The 11,690-nt window shown below is 34.2% G+C and overlaps 1 long non-coding RNA gene across 1 annotated transcript in view; it reads left to right on the top strand.

The window, feature by feature from the left end:
- The first annotated feature begins 6,048 nt into the window (after positions 1-6,048).
- The window catches only part of LOC129534268 (uncharacterized), a 25,810-nt gene continuing 20,168 nt past the window's right edge, over positions 6,049-11,690 (top strand). The window contains exons 1-3 of the long non-coding RNA XR_008680788.2: positions 6,049-6,123; positions 7,435-7,573; positions 7,646-7,756. This is a non-coding gene — a long non-coding RNA (uncharacterized lncRNA). The remainder of the gene's footprint in view (positions 6,124-7,434; positions 7,574-7,645; positions 7,757-11,690) is intronic.

Genomic DNA, 11,690 nt, shown 5'->3' with positions numbered 1-11,690 from the left:
AGAGAGCATTGGTAGCATCTTCTTGCTAAGGCTTTTCAGGGTTGTAGGATATTTTCTCAGATATATTTAATAGCAAATTTCCATGGAATTTATGAATCATTAAATTAGATGTTTTCTTGCTAGGCAGAAGTAATGTGGGGAATCATTCTGAGTAAAATCCAACATTAAAAAAATTATTATATGTATTTTCACAAACATTTATACCAGATGGCAGTTACTAAAGGCTATGTAGTTTTATTTATCATAAGTACTAGATAGGCTAAAGTTTTTCAGATAGTCACCACTATCTGAAATTTGAGATAAACTTAAGCTCTGTGAGGTTCACTTTTATCCTGAAAAGAGGAAAGTCTTTGCAGACGGCTTCAAGACATGCACCTGGGATCCATGAACCACAATAGTCGTATACTTTCCATTAATTGGCTCTACCTAGAAATTACCCGATGGTGCTCAAAAGATTGGCTGGGATTACTTAATAATCTATAGATGGAGGTGAGACCAAGTTTGATAGGAACCAGTGAAACTTGCTCAGATTATTCAAGAATGTTATAGAATGTGAAATTCCATTCAAACATGCTTTTCAATAGAATAACAGGCTCTGTTGAGTAACACTGGCTTGTCAAATAATTTAATGTTTAGTTATTATTAAATTATTTTTTAAGAAAGTTAGAAATTTTCTGATTTGAAATGAAGTAACAATCAGAAGAACTTAAATCACACCAAATGGGCCACCATTTAATTAACTGATTCCATTTTCTTATTTAACATTCTCATTAATTTACTTATGCCACTTTTGGAGGCCACTTTTAATTTCTATTGAACATGAATAAATGGATAAATGGGTATTTAACAAAGGCTATACGTAATTAGTAGCCTTTACCAATAAATTGCAAACAAGCACCTAACTGGACTTCTTTTCCCATCTCAAAGGAAAAAACCTAAATCACTTTACTCTGAGAAATAAAACTTCATCTGTGAATGTTTGGTTGGGATCTCAATATTTGCCATTTATAAATAAGATCAGAGACGCCAGGAGTATATCTTATTTTGATTATTTTCAAGTACAGCTGTTAATTTTGATAAATTTATATTACAAATAACCATTGAAAATTTTGAAAATACGATTAAATGAAAAATATCCGTAATCACCAAGGCATAACTACTCTTCATATTTTGGTATATAGCCACTCAGACGTTTTGCTGTATGCATAACTGTATATAGAAGTATATATTCATTAATGTATAAATTATAGATCTATAAAATCAACAAAGCAATAAGGTAATTAAATGTATAATACAAAATATGGCATAATAAAACATTTTGAAATGAAAACAATTATAATTCTATACTACTACCATTGTTCCCACTTTTAATCTTACCTTCTGGTCTGTATTCATATTGCTACTTAATTATAATTATAAAATTCGTACTTCAACAACTACTTTGATAAGAAAATTATAACTGCATTTCTGTTGTTTCAAGGGAATCATTTTTTACAAACATTCATTCCCAATTTATACAGGAAGTGAAAAACCATGGCATTTACCTCAGAGGCTTTTTGGGTGACAACTCAGTAGACTTATGAAAAGCAATAACATAAAAAATTCCAAATATTTGATTTCCATGTGGGAAGCAGCTGTTCTTTTTCATGCAATTGAAAGAAAATAAGAAAATCTGTGTGCTCTCTACCTGGCTTTCTCTGGCTCTGACCATTGAAATCTCATTCCTACTCAGATGCATCTTTGAGGGTTGGTGATAATACAGATGCACTTATTAATATTTATTTTGTGACAAGCACTGTGCTATGCAGTTTACAGGTATAACCTCATTTAATTCTCAGAACAGCATTTTAAAGACTAAGAAACTAAGGCTTAGAGAGGTCACATATCTGGTCCACAATCACACAAATAATAAAGGGTAGAGCCAGGATTTTTTTTCTCCTTGATGCCAGAGCTTGATCACCAGCACTGTGTTATCCTGCATTCCTCTGGGTAGGTACATTCCACTGTTGACTGGGAGATTAGTAATTGGATGTCTTCTGCTGGAACCTCCATATCCTATCAATTGTCCTCCTATAGCTTGGGGTAAATACTTGTGGCTTTCAGAAAGTGGCCTAGCCTTGGGAAATCTACTCCTGGGAAAGCTCTTGACACACCTTTTTCCCCTAGTGATTCATTATTTTTTATTTTTTTTTATTATTATACTTTAAGTTCTAGGGTACATGTGCACAGCATGCAGGTTTGTTACATATGTATACATGTGCCATGTTGGTGTGCTGCACCCATTAACTCATCATTTACATTAGATGTATCTCCTAATGCTATCCCACCCCCAGCACCCCCACCCCACAACAGGCCCCAGTGTGTGATGTTCCCCATCCTGTGTCCAGGTATTCTCATTGTTCAATTCCCACCTATGAGTGAGAACATGCGGTGTTTGGTTTTCTGTCCTTGCGATAGTTTGCTGAGAATGATGGTTTCCAGCTTCATCCTTGTCCCTACAAAGGGCATGAAGTCATCCTTTTTCATGGCTGCATAGTATTCCATGGTGTATATGTGCCACATTTTCTTAATCCAGTCTATCATTGATGGACATTTGGGTTGGTTCCAAGTCTTTGCTATTGTGAATAGTGCCGCAATAAACATACATGTGCGTGTGTCTTCACAGCAGCATGATTTATAATCCTTTAGGTATATACCCAGTAATGGGATGGCTGGGTCAAATGGTATTTCTAGTTCTAGATCCTTGAGGAATTGCCACACTGTCTCCCACAATGGTTGAACTAGTTTACAGTCCCACCAACAGTGTAAAAGTGTTCCTATTTCTCCACATCCTCTCCAGCACCTGTTGTTTCCTGACTTTTTAATGATCACCATTCTAACTGGTGTGAGATGGTATCTCATTGTGGTTTTGATTTGCACTTCTCTGATGGCCGATGATGATGAGCATTTTTTCATGTGTCTGTTGGCTGCATAAATGTCTTCTTTTGAGAAGTATCTGTTCATATACTTCACCCACTTTTTGATGGGGTTGATTTTTTCTTGTAAATTTGTTTAAGTTCTTTGTAGATTCTGGACATTAGCCCTTTGTCAGATGGGTAGATTGCAAAAATTTTCTCCCATTCTGTAGGTTGCCTGTTCACTCTAATGGTAGTTTCTTTTGCTGTGCAGAAGCTCTTTAGTTTAATTAGATCCCATTTGTCAATTTTGGCTTTTGTTGCCATTGCTTTTGGTGTTTTAGACATGAAGTCCTTGCCCATGCCTATATCCTGAATGGTATTGCATATGTTTTCTCCTAGGGTTCTTATGGTTTTAGGTCTAACATTTAAGTCTTTAATCCATCTTGAATTAATTTTTGTGTCTTGGCTAAGTACCTCGAACTAATTCCCCATGCAGACTCAGTCATTATCTACTTCTGCCTTATTTCTTCCCCCTAGATCTGGTTATGTCTTCCCTCAAATCAACCTGCATATACTTATCTCATCTTCAATTTCTTAGCCATTTGAGACATTTGAGGGGTCCTCAGAAATTTCCAAAGCGAGTCAGTTCCCCAAAAGCAGTCCATATAGTTTTCTAGTTGCTGAGGTCAACATTTTTGGAGTCAATTGCAACACAGTGAACACTTGAAAAAATGAATGGAATTCACCTCACACTTTTTGAAGTATAATCATTTTAGGATGCTACTCATTACTTTGGAAATAGAGTGCTCAATAATGCAAGCCATTTTAAAAATGATACTTAAAATTTAGCTGATATATTTTAATAATCCATGTTATATATTAACACTTGACCCCAGAACTGAATTCATCTCAAAATTATGAAATAATTATGGAAGTTAAATAATCAAATAGGCAATAAGACAAATAAAACAACTGTTATATACATAAACACACACATATACATATATTTCACTTGTTTTGGTCTAGGTCAATTTCTGACTGTCAACATTCCATACCTTGGCTATGTAATATCTTATACAGAATGTTCAGAAGCAAAATAATGCAATTTTTGGCTTCCTATTTCCTTTTAGTTGTCCTGATTTCTGAGGTTTCTTCCCTGCCTGAGCTAGGCTATCGATAGTTTTTTAACCTATGATTGCAAGGTAAAAAATCAATTTCCCCAAACTGGCTGAAAATCAATTTGTTATTGTTTTAGATACCATATATAAGTGAACTCATGAAGCTTTAAAAATGTCAAATTCATATAAACAAAGTAGAATGATGGTTACCAGGGGCTGGAGAAAGGGAGATATGGGAAGATGCTGATCAAAAGGTATAAAGTTTTTGTTATTCAGGATAAATAAGTTCTGGAGATCTAATGTACAACAATGTGGCTATAGTTAACAATAATGTATCATATTGCATATGTGAAATGTGCTAAGAGGGTAGATCTTCAGTGCTCCTACCAGGTAAAAAAGTAACTATGTGAGATCATGAATGAGTTAATTAGCTTGACTGTAGTGAATATTTAACAATGTATGTATACATACATTGTATACATATATCAAATCATCAATTTGTACAACTTGAATATATGTAATTTTTAATTGTCAATCATACTTCAGGAAACTTGAAAAAAACATTTACTTATTGTTTCTGGTAGCATTTTTTATTTTCTCCTAAGAATAATGCAAAAAAGTACCATGAAGAACAATAAGAGGTAAATAAAATCTCAAACCAAAGAATTATGTATATATTCATAAATTGAAACCTTATCAGAATTAAACATCCATTGACCATGTTGGTCTCTAATACTAATGTGAATTCCATCCAATCACATTTAGAAGATGTATCTAAGATCAAGTGGATCTTTTTAAAAATTTCACATAAAAGATGACTTAAATCAAATACTGATTAATACACAAAGAAAGGAAGAGACATGGGCAAATTTAAGAGCAAAAAAAAAATGTAGGGGGGTGGTGGTGGTTTATTATGACCAGAGATAAACCCATCTATTTACAGCTTTCAGGGAAAGAAAATATTTTTTTTCTGACCACAGCTGAAGAGAGATCCTGACAGAGCTTTCCTGCTCCCCATCTCCCATGTCATCAGCGTATTCTGGGAGAGGAATCTAAGGTGGTTTTCCAGCTAAGTAGTTACAGCTGTTTCCACAGTTTCAGTCAGATGGAGTTTCTGTGCATATTGACTTTGGCTGAAATCATTCCCTGGAGCCCAGCAGCATAAGAGCATTTGCTCTGAGGCCTGGGACTCTGGACAAACATTCCAGAGTTTCTGAGTTCTTAACATTAACATTTGATGAATTCTTCTCTTAATTTCTTCTGGAGAAAAGTCAAAGATACTGGATGACCCCCTTTGCCCGGTGACAACCATATTTCCCCCACACAGAATTCTTATCCTTCTTTATATGTAGCAAAAAACCTGAAAAAATAATAATGTGCACAAACGACGCCAATTCATGAAACTATGCATTCTTTTAAAATACGTTTCAACACATCTTGACAGTTTTCTGAAATACCAGACTCCTTTGAAGTTTTTTTTTTAAATGAAAGAGAAAAATAGGCTTTAAAACAAACCCTGAAACAATTGTGTCAAGGGCTCTGAGAAAATCTGAAATGTAGCTACAGAGTTAATTAAGGAGGTCAGCTGTCATAATCATACTGAGGTAGAATAGCACTTTTTAATGTTATTTTGTGAACCTTTCAAATACAGTAAATCTAATGCCTACTTTCAGTTACTTTCTATTGTGGGTCCTCATATTAACCATCAGAGGCAAAATTAAAGATTGATTCTTCAACATATGAGAAATTGAACAAAAAAAATTATAAAGACATCTTTAGGAAAAGGTTAATGTTTGTTAACTGGCTGGCATCAAATAGGTCCAAACACATAATGGATGAAACTTGCCTTCATTTGGTATAGTAATAGAGGCATGTAGGTTTTGGTTTCTATTGCAGGATTTCAGTCGTAAATAAGAGAGAACATTCTGACAAAGGTTATGGAATGATAACTTGGATAACAAACAGAACCTTAGAATCATTTGCCTAGCAAGTTCTAAAAGTGTGCTTTTAAAAATTATTTTAAAGAGTCAGCCAGAATAGTCAAGGTAGGTATTAAAATCATAATAAATAGCATTTCCAAGTTCCATCAAGTTCACTACTATAATTAGGTAAGGGTATATTAAAACATAAGATGGCTACCTGCATGGTAAATTTATTTTATATGCACACACATGCACATACAGATTGATAAATTTTATATATCAGTACAGTACCTTATATGCTTTTATGTCTGAATTCTTTAGAAAAGAAACTTTGTTAGGTCATAGCCTTTGTTTTTTATATTGATTTGTTAAAGCACATAGCAAATAACATAGAATCTGTAACTATTTTATTTGCAACATTATTCTAAGGGTAAACAAATAAACTACACATTGTTAATATGACTGCTGTTGTTTATACCCCATCTATTTAAGGATAACTAACAGCTTATAAAGTTAACCAATCTTAACTTGGACAGCATAATGTGATGCCTAAAAGTGTGGTCTCAGGAGATAGGTTACCTGGGTTCAAGTCGCACCTCCTCCCTTTACTAGCTGCTTGACACTAGGCCAATTATTTATCCTCTATACCTCAGTTTCCTCATTTGTAAAGTGAGAATAAAAATTAGATCTAATTCCTAAACTTATAAGTATTCAATAAGTATTGTACTCATAAGTATTAAATTTGTATTTAATTTAAGATGCTTATATAGCACCAGGTATATAATTCACTCTCAATAAAATAATAATAATTGTTGTCTTTCTATCACCATGCAACTCACCTCCTAATTAAGAAATCTCTTTTATAACATCAATGTCTGTGATCAACTAATGTAATATTAAGTATTAAAAGTGACTTAACACTTTCTGGAAGACCCCAGGGCAGTGTTGGATAGCCTTAATGGTTAGAAGTATTATTTTTTGATTTAGGCAATATCTACTAGGTTGGCGCAAAAGTAATTGCAGTTTTGCCATTAACAGCAACTACTTTTGCACCAATTTAATACTTTCCGAAATTTTCTAGCTATCCAGATCAATTCAGATCATTTCTACTTTCCTCACTGAAATGATCAAATACTTAAAGTCTTCTTTAATTCCATCCCAACCCCCATTCATACCTACTTTCATCCAGACCAAACACACTCTGTGCACTCAGGTATTTCTCTTATGATACGATTTTTAACAGTCTCTCCCCATTTTAGTATCAAGGTTTGAAAACTCTTAATTTTTTAGTCCCTGAGCCTAGCAGGTATATTTCTTTTCTCTGACTTCAACAGTTACTTACGTTGACACTGTTAACCTTTTGGCTATATTACTTGGGGTCAAATAAAACTCAGTGTTACCTTTCTTATAATTTCATTTTTATAAATCAGCCTCCCATAATTTTTTTCATTGTATTGATTTTAAGTGCATCGTCTCTAAGACTTCTGTTTTTAAAAGTGACAGAGTACCTTGTATCAAACCAACTCACTGACCAAGAAAACCTGTAAAAGCTGGATAGAAAACAACAAAAATGACAACACAACATCCATGGTTGTTGCAAACATTAGCCATCAAAAAAGACAGCCCAACTTGAGAGGTCAGTAACACGAGGAGAAGAAAAATGTATTGAGGTGGGTGGGCACATTTTTCATCGCTTCTTTCTCTCCAGAACAGTAACAACCTGGAGCTTTAAGCAGTCCCACACGGTTATGGAAACAAAAACTCCAATTAAGAGCTATCAAAGCAGGCAAATCCTGGAGAACAAAGGAGCCACAGAGAAGTGAGTCTTGTATTTGGTATGCCTTTTCTTCCCAATTTCTTCACCCAATTTTTTAGGCTATGAAATGGGCCTAAACCAAAGCTTTAAAGAATTGAGAAGGGAATAAACCAAATGAAAAATGAGTACTGAGAGGCCCAAAAGCCAAGCAGAGATTTTGGCATTTTACGGGACTGGGGAGGGGAAAAAAAAGTGTCGTTTGACTTGGCCAAAGAAGAGGAGCCTTCCTTTGTAAATACCTTAGACCTTCAGTTAAGACCCCTAAAAGTCTACAATAGGGTGGGAGCAGACTGGAAATAAATCAATCTACATAGAGCTTACAACACAGTGAACAATTATCTCACTTCTTAAACTGATTCAGGATAATCTCTAACATCAGAGCCTGTATAATTTTTTAAACAAAATATCTGTAATGCACTTGAATGGACATCTAGGATGAAATATATATAGATTGAAATAAGGAAAACCCAGAGAAAAACAGGCAACAGACAGGCTGTAGGCAGGAATGACATTAGAGTTAGATATATGGATTTTTAAATAACTAATAAGTAAAAAAAATGTATAATTTAACCCCAAATTGAATATATACATATATATAAATCAAATGAAAATTTTAAAACTGAAAAAAAATCTGTATCTGAAACTATAAAATCAATAGATAGACTAACAGCATGCTAGACACAGAAAAAGAAAGGATTAGTAAACTGGAAGATAGGTTACTAGGAAACATCGAGACCAACGGATGAAGACAAGAAAGAATGAAAAATAAATGTAAGCCAAAAACATGTGAAATACAGTTAGAGTGAAAAGATAAATACAAATACATTAATAGAAGCAAAAGAAGAGAATGCAGAAAATATAGGAAAGGAATATTTGAAGATAATCTGCATAAGAATTTTCTCAAATTTCAAGCTGCAGATTCAAGAAGCTCTGTGACCCTCAAGCATTAACTGCCATGTCTAAGCACATCATGGTCACACTGATAAAAACCAAAGGTAAAGAGAAATTTCTTAAAATCAGCTCCATTCCCCAAATGAATTCCATATCACCATAAACGGACCAATAACAATATTGACAGTTGACTTTTCAAAAGAAGTGACAGAGCTAGAAAACAAGAGAATGATATTTTTCCAGTATTAAAAGAAAATTATGGCCAACCAATAATTTTGTACCCATTGAAAAACATCAAACGTGAAGATAAGTGAAAGAATTCATCAGCAGAAGACACATGCTGAAGGAAACACTAAAAGGAGACTTCAGATTAAAGGAAATAATCTCTACTGAGACCACAGAAAAACAGACAATTATAAAAATTCATGGGAAATGTAAATACGTGGGGAAAACTCAATGAGTATTTATGCTACACAACAATAATAATATCTTTTGAGGTTTAAAATGTATATATAACTCAAATGCATGATACAAGCACAAAAGGCTGGAGAAGGTAAAAGGGACTAAAGTGTTTTGAGTTTTTTTTAATTGTCTTGGAAAGGTAAAAGTAACAATTTGTTGTTGACTCTAGTGCCTGGGAAAAGTGAGTCTAGGCACTTCTCTCAGTCTTTTCTCTTGAGGTCGGTTGGTGTGTCGGGAGGTCACAGTTTTATCCATGGCATTGTTGGGAATAGACAGGTTATTGTCTAAGAGTTCTTCGCCTTGATAGGTTGCCCATTTTCTGGTCCTTAGCTAGAGAAAGCAGCCATTTGTTGGGGCTTTTTGGTTTGTTTCCCTTGATGTTTCTGGGTTGCCAGCTTCTTCAGCTCCATGTCTGGGATATATGTGGCAAAAAAAAAGAGAAAGAAGCCCAGAAACCTCATCATTATATGTCATTCCTTGGGTCCTGGAGTCCCTAGCCACCTAGCCAGTCTGACTTTTCTCCATCTGTTAAAGCCTCTCTCTCTCTCTCTCTCTCTATATATATATGAATCCTTCTTATATATATGATAAGCCTTCTTATATATATTTTATGTGTGTGTATATATATAGACAGAGATAGAAAGAGAGACAGTTACACACTCACACACACACATGCACACACAATGTCCCAAGTTTTTAGTCATATTTAGTTGGAGGAATGGGGAAAAGCATATCTACTCGATTTTTTTGGAAGCAAGATTTCCTCTTAGTATAGCTTTCATTCTTAAAGAATATTTTTGCTGTAATAGAATTCAGGGTTGGCAGTTGTTCCCTTCAGCACTTCAAACATTTTCCATAGTCTTCTGGATTTATAATTTTTTAATGAAAATGTAGCCATCATTTTAATATTTTTCACTGTATGTAATGGTCATTTTTTCTCTGGCTGCTTTTAAAATTTGATTTTTACCAATGGCTTTTAACAGTTTTACTTTGACATGCTGAGGTGTAGCTTTATTTTATTTATCCTGCTTGGAATTTTCTGAGCTTCTTGAGTCTCTAGATTTAATAATTTACAATTTTGAAAATTGTTGACTATTTTACTCTAAAATATCTTTGTATTATTCTCCCTCTTTTCTCTTTCTTAGATTTCAATAAGACATATGTTAGACCATGTATAATTGTCTCACATGTCCCTGAAACTGTTAGCTTCCATTGCTTTATCTCATTTACATAAATAATTTCTACAGTCTATCTTCATGGTTATTAATTTTTCTTCTGTCATCTCTCTTTTGCTAGGAAGCTCATCCAGTGAATATTTTATTTTACACATTGTATTTGCAGTTCTAAAATTTTCGTATGTTGAATTTTTATTTTGATGTTTCCTACATTTTCATTCATTATAGACATATTTGACTTTATGCCCTTATGTATATTTATAATAGCTGTTTATAAATCCTTGTTTGCTAATTTCAATGTGTCATTTCAAGATTGGTCTTTTATACTTATCTTTTTTTATGAGAATTTGTCACATTTTTTTCTGATTCTTCATATGTTTAGAAATTGTGAATGCTATGTTGTGGAGCCTATGGATTGTTTTATTCCTTGAAAGAGTAATGCTTTTTTTCTTAAAGCAGGCAATTAACTTGATTGAACTCAAACTTCAAATTCTGTCTCCTGGTGGTAATTCAAATTTAAATTCAATTATTTTACTCCCTTATCTAGGTTGTTTGTGTCTTAATTGCATGTGTGTTTCAGAGTTAAGTCAAATATTTGGGGCAGATTTTTATACACAGTTAGGATCTTTTCCTATCTCTGATTCACCTTTACAGAGTTTTCCCCTTGATTTCAATTGGTTACAATTGCCCTTAATTTTGTCCTGTGATTCTGTGAGCCACAGAAACTGCAGATGTCTCTGTTGAATTTTAACTGCCACTCATGGAGCTAACTTTATTCTGATCTGAATGTAAAAATCATAAAAATGGGTAATTCATCTATGCCATAAATTCTTTCAAGTGTTCACTCTGCTCCAAGATACCTCTAATTCTATGCACTGTTCCACTTATTCTATAGTTGTTTCCTTGGATTTAGTACTGAGTTTATGCTAATTATCTGCAGGATGGTAGGATTCAATAGAATCTTACTTTATCATGACAGATGTAGAACTTCATTAATTAAATTAGAGCGAATATATATCAATACTGATTGTTTTGTTAAGAAAATCTTACTGTATGTTACCGACCTACAGACACATAGACCAATGGAACAGAATAGAGAGCCCAGAAATAAACCCAAGTATCTATGGTCACTTCAACAAGGCCATTAAGAAAACACAATGGCTCATGCCAGTCATCCCAGTGCTTTGGGAGGCCTAGGTGGGAGGATCTCCTGAGACTAGGAGTTCCAGACCCGCTTGGAAAACATAGTATAACTGCCATCTCTACAAAAATTTTGAAAAATTCACCTGGCATGGTGGTGCGCACCTGTAGTCCTGGCTACTTGGGAGGCTGAAGGGAGGATCTCTTGAGTTCAGGAGTTCAAGGCTTCAGTGAGTTGTGATCACATCATTGCCTTCCAGCCTGGGCCA

The sequence above is a fragment of the Gorilla gorilla genome, chromosome 5 (genome assembly GCF_029281585.2).
Source record: "Gorilla gorilla gorilla isolate KB3781 chromosome 5, NHGRI_mGorGor1-v2.1_pri, whole genome shotgun sequence".
Taxonomy (NCBI): domain Eukaryota; kingdom Metazoa; phylum Chordata; class Mammalia; order Primates; family Hominidae; genus Gorilla; species Gorilla gorilla.
Note: the sequence above shows the minus strand (reverse complement) of the source record. Positions and strands in the feature narration are given on the sequence as shown.